Below are 7,139 nucleotides of genomic sequence, written 5' to 3'. Positions count from 1 at the left end.
AAAATAGGTATTAAACACCTCAGCTTTCTTTATGTGTCTGCACTAAAATAGAGAGCCAGCTCTAAAATGCACATGCAATTAATTAGTGGGTGTAAGTCAGAGCATTCAAACATTTAACTACCTAACTAGTCCCACAAAGCAGGCAGTTTGAGGTCTTAAGGCCATGTTTACACTACAAACTTGGACCAACACAAGTTATGTTGGCATAAAACCACCAGTTAGGATATTGCTTGTGTGCATGCATACTCGACTCCTTGTGTTGGCACTGCATGTACTCACCAGAAATGCTTGTGTTGAGGCACGGTGCAGTGCACCATGGGTAGGTATCTCAGTGTGCAACTCACCACCATCCAGCCCACTGTCTTTTGAGAAGATTTGGCTATGCATTGTGGGCCAGACACAAGTTGCGCAGATGACTAGGAGCAAAGAGTCAAGTTTCTAGCATGCAATTTTCTCCATCCCATAATGTTATCCATATCCCATAATTTTCATGCCTTTTTAAAAAATCCCATGAACGCATGGGGTCCTCCTCCCTGTCTGCCATCTCTGACAGAAGCATGGAAAATGCACAGCTCTGCACTACTGCAGCGAGCGTTGCAAGCACAGGATGCATGATCCTCCGGTATTTGCAGTGCCTCAAGAAGAACTGCATCAGTGGGGAACATGATGATTTTATGGAGGACATATTGCTATGGGACATAGCAGAAACCAATTCAAGGTTGTTGGTGGTGTTCATGGAGCAGCTGCAGATAGTGAGCACCGCTTCTGGACCCGAGAAACAAGCACTGATTTATGGGCTTGCACTGTAATGTAGGTTTGGGATGATATGCAGCAGCTGCAGAACTGTCAGATGCAAAGGCCACATTCCTGGATCTGTGTGTTGAGCTCACCCCAGCTGTCCGCCGCACGGACACCAGAGTGAGAGTTGCACTGGAGTTGGAGAAATGAGGGGTGATTGCACTGTGGAATCTTGCAACACCAAATTGCTACCGGTCTGTGGGAAATCATTTTGGAGTTGGAAAATCCATTGTGGGAGCCACTGTCATGCAAATGTGCAGGGCCATTAATCGTCTCCTGCTGCGCAAGACTGTAAGTGTTGGCAATATGCAGGCCATAGTGACTTACAGCAGTGGGGTTCTCGAATTGCAGTGGAGCAATAGACAGGCATGTGTTTCCCTCTTTTGGCACCTTGCCCTAGAGTGTATCCACAGAAAGGGCTACTTTTCTATGGTTATGCAAGCATCAGTTGATCATCAGGGATGCTTCCGTGACATCTGTGCTGGATGGTCAGGGAAGGGGCATGATGCTCATATCTTTAAGAACATGGGACTGTTCGGAAAGCTGCAAGCAGGGACTTTCTTTCCTGACTGGAGGATTACCATAGGTGATGCCGAAATGCCCTTAGTGATCCTGGGGGACACCCAGACTGCCCCTTTTCCCCCTGGATCCTGAAGCCATACACCAGCCACGTTGGCAGCACCAAAAGGAAAGATTCAAGTGCTGACTCAGCAGGTGCAGAATGACGACAGAATGTGCTTTCGGCAGACTGGAGGGATTGCTGGCATTATTTACTCACGAGATTCTATCTCTGTGAGAAAAATATCCCACTGGTTATAGCTGCCTGTTGTGTCCTGCAGATCTGTGAGGCAAATGAGGAAAAGTTGCTGCCGGGGTGGAGGGAGAGCAGCTGTCGGCTGAGTTTGAGCAGCCAGACACAAGGGCTATTAGCAGAGCTCTGCGCGGAGCTATATGGCTGAGGGAGTCCTTGGAAGAGCACTTTAACAGTGAGCCACAGTAAAGTGTGATGGCAGGCCGTGCTCTATCAGGCCCTGCAGTTTTGGGGGCCTGTTAGGAACTGATTGGTGCTTGGTGTTCGTCTATGAATATACCAGTGTCGATGCATCTATTCATTGTGTGGTGCTTTCTGAACATTTATAATTTATACATTGTGTTTGTCACTGATCCTGAGTCCTGACCCACTGTATAATAACAAGTAAAGTGGGGGCTTTCAGTACTGCTAGGCATTCTGCAGCATATGTTGTGAACTAATAAAGACAAATGACTTTCCAAAGAATAGAGTAAGAAAACCAGTGCAAAAAAAAATCTGGGCAAATTAAATGCAAATACATTAAAAATGTAATAAATTATCGAAACAGAACTTAACAAGGGGAAAGAATATTCGTTTCCATCTTGGCTACATATACAACATCCATGGCTCTCACAGGTCAGTGTATGTGAAGCCGTGGTTGTCCTTCCTTCCCCCAGGAGTGGTAGGGATGTGGCTCCTGATGACGCGTGGAATGTTAAAAGGGGGCTGTAGGGAGGAGGTGCAATGGAGTTATCCAGGGACTGCAAAGGGAGGTGAGCCCATGATTGTTGAACCTGTAGGTCCACAAGAGTCTGCAACATCTGTGTGTACTGCTGTAGAAGCCTCATTATGTCCTAGGGTAGGGGTTCTCAAACTGGGGGTTGGGATCCCTCAAGGGGTCATGAGGTTATTATGGGGGGTGGGTCGCGAGCTGTCAGCCTCCACCCCAAACCCCGCTTTGCCTCCAGCATTTATAATGGTGTTAAATATATAAAAGAGTGTTTTTAATTTATAAGGGGGACCGCACTCAGAGGCTTGCTATGTGAAAGGGGTCACCAATACAAAAGTTTGAGAACCACTGTCCTAGGGCATCTCACTTTCCTTTTCTTGCTGGGACTCCTGGACCTTGTGTAACCCACACACCTCCTAGGTGTGGTGTTCTGTCCCCTCCAGTGGCACTGAGACCACTTAGCCCTGGTCTACACTACAAGTTTAGGTAGGATTTAGCAGTGCTAGATCAGTTTAGCCCTGCACCCGTCCACACTACAAAGCCATTTTTTCTGACTTTAAGGGCTCTTAAAACTGGTTTCTGTACTCCTCCCTGACGAGTGGATTAGCGCTGAAATCGATCTTGCTGGGTCCAATTTGGGGTAGTGTGGACGCAATTCGACGATATTGGCCTCCAGGAGCTATCCCAGAGTGCTCCATTGTGACCGCTCTGGACAGCACTCTCAACTCAGATGTACTGGCCAGGTAGACAGGAAAAGCCTTGTGAACTTTCAAATTTCATTTCCTGTTTGGCCAGCGTGGTGAGCTCTTCAGCACAGGTGACCATGCAGAGCTCATCAGCAGAGGAGACCATGCAGTCCCAGAATCGCAAAAGAGCTCCAGCATGGACCGAACAGGAGGTACTGGATCTGATCACTGTATGGGGAGATGAATCCGTGCTAGCAGAACTCTGTTTGAAAAGATGAAATGCCAAAATATTTGAAAAAATCTCCAAGGGCATGAAGGACAGAGGCTATAACAGGGACCCACAGCAGTGCTGCGTGAAACTTAAGGAGCTCAGGCAAGCCGACCAAAGAACCAGAGAGGCAAACGGCCGCTCCAAGTCAGAGTCCCAGACATGCCGCTTCTATGATGAGCTGCATGCCATTCTTGGTGGTGCTCCTACAACTACCCCAGCCCTGTGCATGGACTCTGTCAATGGACTCTCATGCAACAGGAATGCGGATTTTGGGGACGAGGAAGATGATGATGATGAGGAGGTTGAAGCACAGCAAGCAAGCGGCGAAACCGTTTTCCCCGACAGCCAGGAACTGTTTTTCACTCTGGATCTAGTAACGTCCCAACCCACCGAAGGCGGGCTCCCAGACCTAGATGGCGGAGAAGGGACCTCTGGTGAGTGTACCTTTGTAAATATAATACACGATTTAAAGGCAAGTGTGTTTAATGATTAATTTGCCCTGAAGACTTGGGATGCATTCGCAGCCAGTACAGCTACTGGAAAAGTCTGTTAACATGTCTGGGGATGGAGCAGAAATCCTCCAGGGACATCTCAATGAAGCTCTCCTGGATGTACTCCCAAAGCCTTTGCAAAAGGTTTCTGGGGAGGGCAGCCTTATTCCATCCTCCATAGTAGGACACTTTACACCATGCCAGGCCAGCAGTAGTCTGGAATCATTGCATAACAAAGCATGACAGCGTATGGTCCCGGTTTTTGCTGGCATTCAAGCAACATCCGTTCTTTATCTCCCTGGGTGGGTGTGTGTGTGTTGGGGGCGTGGTTAGTTGGGTTTGTGCTGCATGTTAACCCGAAAACCTCAGCCCCTCCTTTTAAATGGCCAACCCATTTTAAAGGGCCAACCCAATGGGTGCTTGGTATGTGAAATGGGGGAGCTGCTGTTTGAAACCATTCTCACATGTTAAGAAGGTTAAAGAAGCCAAAAGATTGTGGCTTACCATGTCTGCCTGCAAGCCAAATTCTATTGCCCGCCAGCCCTGCGTGTATGATCTCTCACACCATACCGGCAGGCCCTCGATATGAGGCAAAATGTGACCTTGTAAAGAAAGCACACGTGCTATGTAATGTTAACTGCTTGGTTCACCCATTGTTCTCTAAAATGTCTCTTTTTAAAGACTAATCTCCCTTTTTTCCCTCCCACAGCTGCAAATGTTTCATTGCTCCACATATCATCTCTGTCCCAGAGGCTATCAAAGATTAGAAGCCGAAAAAAATACACTTGCGATGAAATGTTCTCTGAACTCATGCAGTCCTCCCACGCTGAAAGAGCCCAGCACAATGCATGGAGTGAGACAACGTCAGAGTCCAGGAAAGCACAAAATGAACGTGAGGACAGGAGGGACGAGTGAGAGGAGAGGAGGCAGGATGCAATGCTGAGGCTACTGGAGGATCAAACTGATATGCTCCGGCGTATGGTTGAGGTGCAGGAAAGGCAGCAGGAGCACAGACCGCTGCTGCAGCCCCTGTGTAACCAACCACCCTCCTCCCCAAGTTCCATAGCCTCCTCACCCAGACACCCAAGAATGCAGTGCGGGGGCCTCCGGGCACCCAACCACTCCACCCAGAGGACTGCCCAAGCAACAGAAAGCTGGCATTCAATAAGTTTTAGAGTGCAGTGTGGCCTTGTCCTTCCCTCCTCCCCCCCTCCATCACCCCACCCGGTGCTTCCCTCTTCCCCCATCCCTCCCAGGCTACCTTGGCAGTTCTCCCCCCATTTGTGTGATGAATTAATAAAGAATGCATGAATTTGAAACAACAATGACTTTATTGCCTCTGCAAGCGGTGATCAAAGGTTTGAGGGGAAGGCGGTTGGCTTACAGGGAAGTAGAGTGAACCAAGGGAGTGGGTTTTCATCAAGGAGAAACAAACAGAACTTTCACACCGTAGCCTGGCCAGTCATAAAACTGGTTTTCAAAGCTTCTCTGATGCGCACCGCGCCCTGCTGTGCTCTTCTAACCGCCCTGGTGTCTGGCTGCACGTAATCAGTGGCCAGGTGATTTGCCTCAACCTCCCACCCCACCGTAAATGTCTCCCCCTTACTCTCACAGATATTGTGGAGCACGCAGCAAGCAGCAATAACAATGGGAATATTGGTTTTGCGGAGGTCTAACTGGTCAGTAAACTGCACCAGTGAGCTTTTAAACTTCCAAATGCACATTCTACCACCATTCTGCACTTGCTCAGCCTGTAGTTGAACAGCTCCTGACTACTGTCCAGGCTGCCTGTGTACGGCTTCATGAGTACGGCCTGTGTACGGCTTCCAAATTGATTCCCGACTGACCGATAGCTGTCTGGCATTGCAAGCTTCCACAGGGCTATGGCCACTCGCTTGTGAACTGTGAGGCTGCTCTCATCTTGGTATTCTGGCACTTCAGGGAAGGGGAAAGCAAGTCACAAAGTTCCATGAAAGTGCCCTTATGCATGCGAAAGTTTTGCAGCCATTGGGAATCGTCCCAGACCTGCAACACTATGTGGTCCCACCAGTCTGTGCTTGTTTCCCGGGCCCAGAATCAGCGTTCCATGGCATGAGCCTGCCCCATTGACACCAGAATGGCCAAATTGCTGGGGCCCGTACTTTGAGATAAGTCTGTGTCCATGTCCTCATCACTCTCCTCACCGCGCTGCCGTTGCCTACTCGCCTGCTTTTGCAGCTTCTGCATATACTGCTGGATAATGCGCGTGGTGTTTAGAGAAGTCACAACTGCCGCGGTGATCTGAGCGGGCTCCATGCTTGCCGTGGTACGGCGTGAGCAGGAGAGCAGAGTGGCAGCGGAAGCAGCGGGTGGATGACGATGCTGACAGCAATATGGCACCCTCATGGAAAAAGGCACAAAATGATTGTTGGCCGTTGCTTTCACGGAGGGAGGAGCAAGGGGTAGGCTGGCAGCAGATGGTGCCGTACAACTGCTAGCAGTCGTCATCTCCTGGGTGCTCACGGTGTTGCTGGCTGGGAGAGCAGCCTGAGGCAGAATGGCCACCTCAAGGATTGAACTCACAACCCTGGGTTTAGCAGGCCAATGCTCAAACCACTGAGCTATCCCTCTGCTAATATTCCAGGCAGGACTGAATCTCCATTAGGCAAAACTTAAAGCAGAGAATGACCTGAGTCACTCCCATTTATGTCCAGGCGCCCCTGACAGACCTCACCGAGGCCAGCCAAGACCACCCAGGAGATGACGAGCATGGCTACCAGTCATATTGCACCGTCTGCTGCCACAAGGCAATGAGCTGCTGCTGTGTAGCAATGCAGTCCCGCTTCTGCCAGCACCCAGGAGATGTACGGTGATGGTGAGCAGGCTCCAAGCTTGCTATGGTATGACATCTGCACAGGTAACTCAGGAAATAAGGCGCGAAAAGACTGTCTGCTGTTGCTTTCATGGAGGGATGGGGGGCCTGACAACATGTACCCAGAGCCACCCACAACAATGTTTTTTGCCCCATCAGGCATTGGGATCTCAACCCAGAATTCCAATGGGCAGCGGAGACTGCGGGAACTGTGGGATAGCTACCCACAGTGCAATGCTCCAGAAATCGACGCTAGCCTTGGTACTGTGGACGCACTCCGCCGACCTAATGGTCTTAAGTGGGGATACACACAATCAACTGTATAAAATTGCTTTCTAAAAAATCGATTTCTATAAATTCGACCTAATTTCATAGTGTAGACATACCCTTAGACATTAATGAGTCTGCTACAGCCTTAGCTAAGGGCCATGTGGCTCTTAGGTCATGCAGTAGAGGCTCATGCATTAAGCTTTAGAGGTCCCAGGCTCGATTCATCCTGCTGACGATCGGGGTCTGTCGGTA

The sequence above is a fragment of the Lepidochelys kempii genome, chromosome 3 (assembly GCF_965140265.1).
Source record: "Lepidochelys kempii isolate rLepKem1 chromosome 3, rLepKem1.hap2, whole genome shotgun sequence".
NCBI classification, from domain to species: Eukaryota; Metazoa; Chordata; order Testudines; family Cheloniidae; genus Lepidochelys; species Lepidochelys kempii.
The sequence above is the reverse complement of the archived record's forward strand: the minus strand, read 5'-3'. Positions refer to the sequence as shown.